This window comes from Gymnodraco acuticeps, unplaced genomic scaffold (assembly GCF_902827175.1).
Source record: "Gymnodraco acuticeps unplaced genomic scaffold, fGymAcu1.1, whole genome shotgun sequence".
Taxonomy (NCBI): domain Eukaryota; kingdom Metazoa; phylum Chordata; class Actinopteri; order Perciformes; family Bathydraconidae; genus Gymnodraco; species Gymnodraco acuticeps.
The window spans coordinates 877,183-889,781 of record NW_022990266.1 but is presented as its reverse complement, the minus strand read 5'-3'; positions in this window follow the sequence as shown (position 1 = coordinate 889,781).

Here is a 12,599-nt window from a genome sequence, read left to right as displayed (position 1 = left end):
TTTTCATGTTGTTTTTACTCTCAGATGTTCAAAACATGCAAAATGATGTGTGTATAAGTTATTAATACATGCAAAAGCAGCCAGGAAAAACTGCTGTGTTCAAGGTGGAAATAAAATAGTTTTTCACTCTATTACAAAAAGGTGACTTATGACTTTTTTGGAAATTCAGAACGAGTGTCCACATATGTGGACATCATTTTTCTCTAAAAGTACATCATGTCAAAAGATGATACTTAGTTGTTATACTTATCAGGTTCCAATAAGCCCAAATAGCAAAGAGAAATAAAAAATGCATATAAAAAAACAGCTTGGGTCTTAGGAGTAAAGCAATTTAGCATAGTAGCCCTGTCCGATATAGAGCCAGATGCTGTGGTAAGGCACGGAGGTAGCTCATTACGGATCTCACCGGTGGATATCGATTTTATGGCTTTCCAACATTTCCTAGGATTATTTAGGTTTTCTGTGGTAACTCACAAATAGTACTACTCCTGCTGATTTTAAAGCTAGGTCTGGGTTGGGTTTCGTCCACTTGAATGTGCGCAGTCTGTTAGGTAAACTAGATTTAGTCCGCATCTGGGCGAGCTCGACTGACGCTGACGTCATTGTTTTATCAGAAACATGGCTAAACAAATCTATTTTGGCCTCTGACATTGCCTTAAATGGTTTTAATGTGTATCGTACCGACCGGCCTAATAAAGGTGGTGGCGTTGCCATTTATGTTAAGAATAAGTTCAGTGTAACCACATTAGTTTCCAAATCTATCAGTAAGCAATTCGAATTTTTAGCCTTAAATATAGAAGTGGCAAAGGGGCAACAGGTCATGGTGGTGGGCTGTTACAGACCCCCCTCAGCTGGCAAGGACTCCTTGTCTTCGCTAGCAAATCTTTTATCGCAACTAGACTACAAGGAAATAGTGCTACTTGGAGATTTTAACTGGGACTGCCCCTGCGAAACGTAATCATGGTTGACCATGGTCACCATGGTATTCCATTGCCAACCATGGTAATACCATGGTTGACCACAAAATACCATGATGGTCACAGTACCATGGGGAAGAAACCATGGTCTACCATGGTCAACCATGGTCAGCCTACCATGGTCACAATGTCAACTCCGGAAACCATGGTCTACCATGGTCAGCCTACCTGGTCGAATGTACTTATTGTAAGTCGCTTTGGATAAAAGCGTCAGCTAAATGCAATGTAATGTAATGTAATGTAATGGTCACAATGTCATCTCCAGAAACCATGGTCAACCATGGTCAGCCATTTGAATATTTGAACCATGGTCTCAAGAAACCATGGTCTACAGAAACCATGGTCGACAATCATTATAATGAGGCTCATGCAGGCACCGTCACCTGATGAATGTATATAAAATAGTCTTTACATTTTCACCAACTGTTTAATGAGCATTTAATGAGTGTCTGTGCAACTATAGAGTGACAGTGTACTGTAGATGAAATTAAGTGCAATTAACATGATCTATACAAATATTTTAAAATTAAATGCTTGAAACTATTGAAAAGCTTGTATTAATTTATATTATTTCCAGTCTGGTGGACCATGGTTTATGTCCATGGTACTGGTGGACCATGGTTTATGTCCATGGTAGACCATGGTAGACCATGGTTTATGTCCATGGTAGACCATGGTTTATTGTGACCATGGTAGACCATGGTTTATATCAGTGCTCTACCATGGTTGACTGTGGTGCCATATCCCAACCATGGTCTACCATGGTCTACCATGGTTAAATGAACCATGGTTCATTTCGCAGGGGTTGTCCCACATGGCTCTAAACAGCTCAATAGGCACACACTGTAGACACTAATTAGAAGAACACATACTAAAACAGCAATGTACAGACAAATCAGATGATTAAACATGATCTTAAAATATATTTAATATTTTTTTTTTTTTTTTTTTTTGCATTTTGTTGTAATCATTATTTTAATACTTTCTGCTGACACTAGGTGGGGCTGTGCCCCTAATGACCAGTCGCCACTGCATATATCATCTGTTCAATATTTAATATGTTTATGTATATATATTTGTATAATATCTTGTCAAATTCAACATGTATATTTTCTACTTTCTTGTTTATTTCTAGTTTTGTTTTATTGTAAAATGCCTTGTCTTTTATGCTGCTGCAACACAAACATTTCCCAAATTGGGATCAATAAAGTACCATCTTATCTTATCTTTTAACATCGTCAAATGTCAGACCGGGCGATCAGCTCCTAATGCATTGTGGGAGCAGACACAGCGGCATGGTGACACTGAGGACGGCAGACAGGACAGCAGGAACATGTGTGGTAAATAGGGCTGTCAGTCGATTAAAATATTTAATCGCGATTAATCGCATGATTGTCCGTAGTTAATCGCGATTAATCGCAAATTAGTGGCACATTTTTGATCTGTTCTAAATGTACCTTAGAGGAATATTTTTCAAGTTTTTAATACTCTTATCAACATATGAGTGCACAAATATGCTTTATGCTAATGTTTATTATCATTTGAACAATGACAAATATTCTCATGAATATTAAACACAACAACCTCTGAACCTCTCTCATACAATAATACAATACAAATGGTGTGTGATGGATCGTTGGAGCTATGTGCAACTCAAGGCATATGCTCGAACGGGAGCTGCCTGGACGCTGCAATCATGTTGCGCGCACTATCCGTGCTGAGTGTGCTGACTTTTCGCACAATGTCCCACTGTCTGGCTTCCTGCATAAAGTCAAGTGCTCGGCGCAGTTGTGGCGAAATGTCGCTCCTCTGTTTTCATTTAAACAGCTCCATATCCGTTAGCGCAGCTAGCTAGCACCAGATGCTAACAACAACAATGCACGTAAGGTCTCTCTCTCTCTCGCTCGGGCCACACATACACACACCCTCCCAGTCCTCCCAACAGCCAGTCGGTGCCTGCCGGTGAGCGTGGAAGTGTGGTCTGCCACAAGCGGGCGGCAGGAGCGGGGCTGTCAGCATCAGCTTGTAGATGGTATTTTAAACTCGATGCGCTCTGAAACTAGGGGGCGGCCGAGGAAAAAAAATACACATGCGTTAATCGCGTTAAAATAATTAGTGGCGTTAATTTTTTTTTTGCGTTAACGCGTTATTAACGTGTTAACATGACAGCCCTAGTGGAAACATTTGTCTGGTTTTCAACCAGAATCTCCTTTTTATAGCATTTGTATGTACGTTTCTAGTGGGCTACGGAAATAGGTTAAATCAAGGTTAGGACAGTACTTTTAGTAGCTTTCTTAAGGTTGTGTATGTATATATATGACCATGGGTATAGGTGGTTAAATATGGGTGTATGATTTAATATTTATAAAATCATCCCTCTTCTTTTTCGACCCTTGGTGAAGTATGAATTGTGAGAATTGAACAGGGGTAGTAACTGGAAAATGGGTGACAACATATCGGTAACCCCTCTGTACATCACTACCTTGTAATCAGCTTTAAATAAATACAAAAATATTAGTGTTTACATTTTTTATTTCAACCTTTTTCTAATTTATTTGTTGTGTTTCACCTATACTTTATGTAAAAACATGAGTTTGTATTCTAAGGAAAGTACATCTGTTAAAACTTAATGAAAGGTTTCTTATAAAGTCCCTGAGAACACATTTCTGATCCTAAATATCTTACATTATTCTGTTGTCTTACTTCATTAATGTTGGGGGTAAAGCGCTACAAAGTTACTGTAATCAGATTACACTTGTAACGTGTTACTGTTGGTTCAGCAGTTATTATATTACAGTTACTAAGCACAAAATGATCCGGTCACTTGCGTTTAAGGCAGGGGTGGGGAACCACCGGGTGAGACCATTTGATACGGCCCTCGAGGTAATTTATAAACACAAGCAAAAAAAATTTGAGAAATCTAGACCGCAAAATAATTAACCTGTTGAACCTCATCCCTGTTTTTCAGGTCTCAGGCTCGAAAATGACATTTCCAGAACAAATGACCATAACTACACTTCTAAAAGGTTTAAAGTAATAATCTTTTTTCTCAAAGTAATGATAAACCTGTGAGTTGGATGTAGAAAAGTCAGAATCAATATAGATGTTTTTGTTATTTTAAAGAAAATTCAGATTGAACATGGTAAAAAAACTGTAAATTATAGTGTCCGTCCAAAAATAATGTTTTACTTAAAGTGGACCTATCATGCTAAATGCACTTGTGTACGTCTTTTATACATGAATAGGTGTCCCCGGTGTTCCAGGGAACTCACCAAGTGTCAGAAAACACAACCCTCTCTATTTTCCTCCATACCCAAATCTCTAAAAAAGGGGCTGCAACGGATCTGATACAGACTGATCCAGATTTGAACATTGTCCTGACGTCAGGACGGTGGCGCTATGGCTATTGGTCAATTCTCCACCTATCAGGGGAATGAGAGGTTGGGCCACGGCCGGCCATTGCTGCTCGAAAGCGCTGGAGACGCTGTAGTACATAATATGCTATGCTCCGAAGCGGAGGGATCTAGATCGGCATGAAGGTGTTCTTTTCCCCATAATGACCGCGTTGCTGCACATTATCCTGCTTGTTACATGGCCACATTCTCAACAAAGTAACGACATGACTCCCAATATTAATTGAAATACTTTTATGGATTTAGAAAATGATTTTATTGATTTAAAAAAATAGTTGTATTGATTTAAATTGACATGCATCCGCTAAGAAAAATAGTCCGTTGTTACTGTTTGAACTAACGTAGCAACGGCAGGAACTGCTTCGATAGTATTTTTGAGGAGCTTTTTGATTCCAGATTTGAAAACATTGTTGCTTGCTTTAAAAGTAGTACAATTCATTAAGTCAAACCTTGGAAAGTATCTAGATATCCCTGACCTAATGCCAAAGTAACTGCCAACTCCCCTCTCCTGCAGGGGGGCGTGGTCAGTTGCAGCTCACAGAATCAGCCCCCTGCAAAAACAGGGCTGGAAAGAGCAAATAGAGCGAAATGAGGCATGGCTAAAATGCAGGATCTGTTTGGTATTTTGAAAAGCCCTCAGGCTTATTTCTCCTGATGGTTCCGACCGGGGCCACTTTCCTCTTTAGTAGCTCATGCACAAGTGCATATGAAGTGAAAAAATTGTCACAAGTAGGGTTGGGTATCGTTTGAATTTCCACGATTCTGATTCCGATTCCGATTCTACTTTTCGATTCCGGTTCTTAACGGTTCTCAATTCCGATTCTTTGAGGGGCAGGGTAAAAAAATGATACATGCTTCTTCCACCAAAAAAATTACATTTATTCGAGAAACGTTTACACAGGTTAGTTTACAGTAATATTCACATTAATCAGTCTGTTTATATTCACTGCTATGTAACTGTAACCTGAGAACCACTGAAGCTACAACAGTGCAACAGTCCAACCATTTAAAAACAGTTCTTGTTGAGAAAAACAAGCATATCTGCCTTCTCAGGCAAACCGGGAAGAAATGTTTGAACATTTTAAAGTAAAATGCTTCAATCAGGTGCACTTTAAGCAGAATTACTAGAGACTAGATCTAGGGGGTACAACTCTAAACACCCATATGAAAAAGATCGGTTTACATTTTAATAATTAAATAAGTATGTGAACATAACCAATAACCTACCATAGCCAATAACAAATACATGTAACTTATTTTATTTTTGTTGTTCATTCATATCTTATTTTACTATTTTATTTATGCAGATTTGTGTATCTCTCCAGTTTAAAACGATATGTCTGGTTTACTGTCCTATAGTATACATTGGAATGATTTCAAACCTGTTTTATCCCAATAATTATAAAGGAGTGCCTTGGAAATATGTGTTTATATAAATTGTGATCAAAACGTTTGAGACCCACTGAGATAACTTAGACTAAAGTTAACTATCTAAACACTCAGAGTCCTTTACCTCACTGAGCTGTAGTTATCAGCCTCTCAGTCTGACTGGAGAGGACTCTCCTCCACCTTGTTGTAGAAACATCTTCTTCTAATATCCGTTAGAGCAGCTAGCACCAGATGCTAATAACAACAGCGCGTACCGGTGCACCCTCCCTTTCTCTCTCGCTCGCTCCCACGCTCACTCGCACTTTGGCTGTGAGCTGCGGGTGTCGGATAAGCCAACATCCGCCATTTTCATCACTTACAGCGCCCATCGTACAGGGCAAATGAAAAGTGTAACCGGGATGAAAAGGGTGTTACATTTACTTAATTATGAATGTTGTTACATCAAGGCCGAAAATTAGGATGAGCACCAACGGTCAAAACGTTTTTTTTCCCTCCCAGAGCTGTCAGCGCAGCGCCTCCCAGATCTGGCGCCCTATGCGAACATTTATAACGCCAGTGCGACAGGCCGGCCCTGGTCTCAGGTTACGCTGTAGGAAGTGTAGTTACAACGCTACATTTCCCGCCCCGCCGCAGTCATACAGTAGGCTACGGAGAGCGGCGAGAAACATTTCCTCAGGCATCGAAAAGCGGAACCGAAATTCACATTTCTAAATGATGCCGTTGGAATCGAAATGTTGGAACCGGTTCCGAACCGGAACCGGTTCTCGGTACCCAACCCTAGTCACAAGTCACAGTGATCCCTTGGAGCCCCTCATATCCAGGACGATACGCTTTCCCTTGCCCACCTCGGCAGCACTACCAGCAGCTTTACCAGTGTAAATCTGGCACTTCCAGGCATAAGATGTTTCAACGTCAGCGGTGACCCAGATTTTTAGCCCAGATTTTTAGCCCATACTTTGCGCGCTTGCTTGGTATATATTGCCGGAATTTGCAGCGTCCTCTGAAAGGCACAAGCTGCTCATCCACACACACATCTTCACCAGGGTTGAAAGGCATCAGAAGGCGATGTGTCCACTTCCTCCAGAAGTCCTCTCTGTGACGGGAAGGTCTCATCAGCTTGTCGTCAAACCGGAGAGTGGTATTGATCAACCGGAATTTGGTGTGGGTCATTGTTGCTCGGAAGATGGCACGTCCACTGTGGTCATCCCGGAGGTTGAGGGTGGACTCGCCCTTCGACTTGTACACTCCAGCCAAAATCAGGACACCGATGTATGCACGGATATCTGTGGCATCAACATCACTCCAGTTATCCCTCTCACGGCATTTCGTGTTATAGTCACGAAATGAATTTAATCTATTGATTCATGTTCACCAACACGATTTTCGCATTTTTTCCGTGTCACACAGAACGATTTTAAAAGCAATTATCGCATCTTAAAGCAGAGGCTACTCAGTATTGGCATATCCAGCCATGCAGTGGGGTGGTTTGTGAACTACATATCTGAAAGGTCCCAATGTGTTCACTTTGATGGGCTCACTTCTGAGTGGTTGAACATTGCTAATGGTGTTCCTCAAGGTTCTGTTTTAGGTCCACTTTTATTCTCCATATATATCAATAGCTTAGGTAAAAATGTGGATGAAGCTACTTTACATTTTTATGTGGATGATACCGTGATGTCTTGTGCAGGTCCCTCCATTAAGGAGGTGGTTGTTAAATTACAGGCTGTTTTTAACACTGCTTTAGTTGTTCTGACTGCTAAAATCCTCCGTTATTCCTAATTTTAAAACCGATATTCCGTGGGGTCAGGGGGCTCGGATCCTTGTCCCCCTTTTCATACCTGATGAGTTTGAATCCCTGAGAAAGCATTAAGGTGCCTCCTGATGAGTTTAAAGATAGAAACCAAATATCAGCAGGTTTTGAATTACTATTCCTCTGTCCCACAACCAACAAGAATGTGGATGGGGTGAACTATATCTACTATAACCAGCAGAGATTCATAAATTACACCAGAGACGGAGTAAAAAGAAAAATAGACGTAGATTCACACCTCAAAAGGTGTGAAAGGAGGGATTTGTGGAGTCTATTTTCATATAACATTACAAGACTGATTCTTATTATTACATGATATGCTTATTTGTGCTCATGAAATGCTATGATTTTGGAATAAATAGACAAAATCACCAATCCCAAGATTTGATGGGTGGATAGGAAACTAAGGGAAAAGTCACAGAAGAAAGTGTTAGCTTGCAATAAAAAGTAGCAAGGTCAGGAGCAGACACTGTAAGAGGACAATGAGTTAGTCAGAACAGAACATCGCTCCGGCCTTGAGATTTGGGTGAGCTTCGCTCCCACGCATAGCTGGGAATCAGTATAATGAAGGATTCCACTTTTCCTGTAGAAACTTTAGCAAAAAAAATTACGTAGGATAGCGTGACTAGAGTAGGGAGGAACCTTCACAGGCCGGCCGAATGCTGATTGGAAGATTGTGTTGCCAAGAGACTTTTGTCTAAGTCTGTGCACCTACCAGAGACTTGTCGTTTCTGTTTACTAGTGGTTTTATTTTTTGTTTTGAGTAGTAGAAAATGAAAATCATCCCGTTTTTTAAGTTCAGTAAATTCCTTTTAGACCATGATAAAGAAAAACGCCTTGTATTTCAATTTTACTTTTTCATTTTAAAACGAAAATTAAATATCCACTCGTTTTGTTTTTGAATATCCTTTTGTGAAAAGAAAATAACATACACTGACCCATTTAGATAACGTTCTTTCATTCACGACAAATGCACCACAAACCTAAGGTGATTCTCATCTTAAGGTTACGGTCAGGAGCTTTTATCACAGTGAAGTATTTCCTCTGTTTGTGAGTGTCAAGGAAAGCATGAATTAAAATCACTTTTTCTAGGAGAAAATGTCTTGACAAATACATTTTTGATCAAATCCATTTAGTGTGAATTATAATACCACAATCTAGTCGTACACATCAATTTGTAGTATCTTAGATTTAAATGTATGATTGATAATACATTAATATGTATTTCCTTTTTCATAGTTGAATTACGTTAACAATTACTTTATTTAAGCTATAATTTTTTTATTAAAAGACAAATGTATTTAATAGGGAACCTTTTCAATGAACAATGATGTGTCATAACAAGTCAAATCGAAACTGACAATAGGACAAAATAAAAAAATTATAACAAAAATGGCTAGTGCTTTTTTAATGTTAACAGTATTCTTCGATTATATACAATAATATACATCTATTTAATAAAGTAGAGGAACTCATTGTGAAACACAATTTGTGCCTTAAATTGCTTCCACATTTCCCATGGTGCATAGCGGCATTTTCGCACATGCGCAGACAGATCGGGTAGTGACAGACCCACCCCCTTTATCTAGGGAACTGTGCCATTTGTTGTCGTGTGACCATAAATCCTGGAAAAATCAATCAGACCAGTGGCAAAAGATAAAAATGTGGACAGGTCAAACCTGGGTAGATATGTAAAAAGGATGCAGGAACAGGAAGTCAAAACATTAGGGTACAGTGGAACAGCAGAGGCAAAGAGGGTCTTAGATGGAGAAGGAGCTCGCAGACCATATTTAAAAAAACTGTGCAGACAACAAAGCAGGCAGTGGCAGAGAAAGGAAATAATGGATGCCATGCCATCTGCAGTCTGTGTGACTTCTGGATTCAGGTCCACTGGGGTTTTCCCTTACAGCAGAGATATTTTATCTGATGCAGAGTTTGAGCCATCAATGGTATCAAACAGGCCAATCCCTCTGAGATACAGGGTGTTTCTCAATCGTGAGGATGCTGGCTTGGTAGTCGCGTACTTCCAAGTGATTGATTGATTGATTGAAAAGTTTATTAACAGCTTGTATATTGGGTACAGTACAGTACAGCTCAAAACATACAATTGTTAAGGGGATGCAGACCAGAGAAAGCCTTTCGTCTTGTTTACATCAGGGTCCCCCCATTTCCAATTCATCATGTATCAAGTCACTTCCTTCAGAAACGAAGCAAGTATGCTTACAAGCCACGGCTTCGGAAAACGAAGAAGAATGGAACAGGCTAACAAGTGTGCCACTCTCTCTAACGGTTTCAACATAAACTGTACCGAAAATAAATACCTCACGATGTCTATCTAATTATGAACTTGCTTTACTTTCACGGAACACACTTTTGGTGATAACAAATGTAACAAAGTAACATATTTACCAACACATGTTCTACGCCACTACATACTTACATTTAAATGTGTGCTGCGTCGGTTCAGCCATTCTCCACAAGAGTTTTTGAAATTGGTCCGTGCGCAAAGCATTGTGGATATTTTAAGGACGCGAAGTCTACCGATGTGCAGCCTCAAAATTTCCCCCAAACCAAGGACGCGGCCTCGGTGGAATTCCAAGTATGCTGGAGATTGGAACAGTCCTTCGGCGGCACTCGATGACGTAGCATCCTTGAAATTGGAAGCAAATTGGAAGCCAGTATCCTCGAGAAACGGCCACAGTCTGCCGCTGCAGATGATCCACCCTCCCCCATCACTGCTGAGATGCCTTCATCTTGCCCCACAGATGGATGTGTTTCACCAATGAAAACACAGATTTAGATTGCAACAATGTGTTGGTTTGTTCATATTGTTTAACTTGTTAAGCCCCGAGCCTGTTTTTCAGGTCTCAGGCTCCAAAATGACATTCCCAGAACAAATGACCATATCTTCCCTTCTAAAAGGGTTAAATTAATAATATGTTTTCTCAAAGCAAGGTTACACCTGTCAGTTGGATGTAGAAAAGTCAGAATCAATATACATGTTTTTATTTTAAAGTAAATTCAGATTGAACACAGTAAAACAAATTATATTATTGTGTCAAAAAATGAATTACTTATAGTGAAAACCACCCTTGAATGATGGGATAGTAGAATAAAAGCTTTAGGAATCCAAACTACAACATATAATAAGTACCCTGTATCAAGATTGATGCAAAACAAGTGAAATTTGACCTTTTCAGAGAGATTTAGCAAAAATAACCCACTTCTGGGGTCATTTGGGTGGATTTTCCATATCTCTGGCCCCCCTTGGTCGATTTTGCTGATTGACATCTCTTTCTAACCGTCAGAGCCAATGGAATCGAGGGGAACTCCCACATACTCCTTATTTGGTAATGTGTGTGTGTGTGAGACTGCCGCATAGCCAAGACCGGAAGCTGTGATAACTCTGGTGGCTACCATTAGCAGCTAACTTTTACTCTCCGATTTTTACATAAAAATGGAATTATGGATTATAAATAAAAACATGATTACCCAAAAACATTATCAACCTATGGATTAACTTCTTTGAACGTTTTAATGCCATTGAACACGTCTTTTGATCAGATTGACAGCTACGGTGAGACGATCTCCCGTAAAAGCTCCGTAAAGGTACGTGTTGTGATAATAATAATAATAATTCCTTACATTTATTATAGCGCTTTATCAATGACTCAAAGCGCTTTACATATACACACATTACACATATATGATACATGCAATGGTCAGATACTGTGGACAATACCCACAGGAGCAAGTTCAGGTGAAGTGTCTTGCCCAAGGACACACCGGCTTTACAGACGCAGCAGCGGCGGGTTTCACCCCTGATGTCTGTGTTTGCTTCCCCTGTCAAGAGTTCTGATCACTCAGTGATGATATATATATACCTAAATAATCTGTGGAACCTCAGCTTTAATCTGATATCTTGTATGTGCAGCTACGATAAGTAATAAGGGTATCTTTTATCTGGAGTTTTGTGCCAAAGTGCGTTAGCATTTTTCGCTCAGGGGTCATTTAGATGCTTCTTATGAGACTTGTGTTTTGTTTTGGTAAAAATTGTTTGTATCGTCAGTTAGCTGAGATTATTCCCGTTAATCTGGTATAACACATTCATAGGCTCTTAAATATTAAGATCCCCTGAGACAAAAAAAAAAAGAAGTTCCCTGCCGGTGGGGACCTTGGGGCTTAACAGGTTATGTGACTCTTAAGAAAACACAAAAGACTAGTCAATTGGTAAATGTACCCCAAGATGGATCAATTTACCGCCTGACGCGGATCAACTCACCCCTTAGATGGGGCAAGCCACATGACCATTTTTTTTTTAGAAGTCATATTTGAATGGGCCTTTGTTATAGATGCATTATTATAATTTGTATTGGAAGAAGACATCCTTAAATAAAAGTTGTTGTTTTCATTTGACTCCTATCTAATTTTTCCTTGCCTAGAGGACAATATACTGTATGTAAAAATTGGCTCATCTTACCCCACTCTCCCCTACTGTATAAAAAGACAGCTGTACGTCTACCACAGCTACAAAGACATTTCACGAACTGAGCTAGCTAACAAACTACAAGCTAATATAGCACACAATAAACTACCAATCCAGAAGTGCAAAAGCCACGTATATAGTAACCCATCTCTCCTCTGGTCCCTTTGTGTCGAACTCTGTACTGACTTCCTATGCAAAGATCCGACATAAAACAAAGGATGCTCACTGCGACCCCCCCCCCCCCCCCCCCAAATAATTAACAAAAATAAAAAGCACTCTGGGATTAGAAAAATTACCCAATTGATTAGACCACTAAACCACACCATAGACAGAACATTGTTGTGGAAATTCCACGATAAATTACCTTCTGGTAAGAATTGATAACATATAAAAGTTAAACCTAAGTTGTGTTATTTAATGAAGAGTTCAAGCATTCAACAGAATCAATCCATTCCAGCTGGAAGGACGAATGTCTGCAGCAGCTTCTGACCAAGATTACAAACAATGAATGATGTGCACTTATT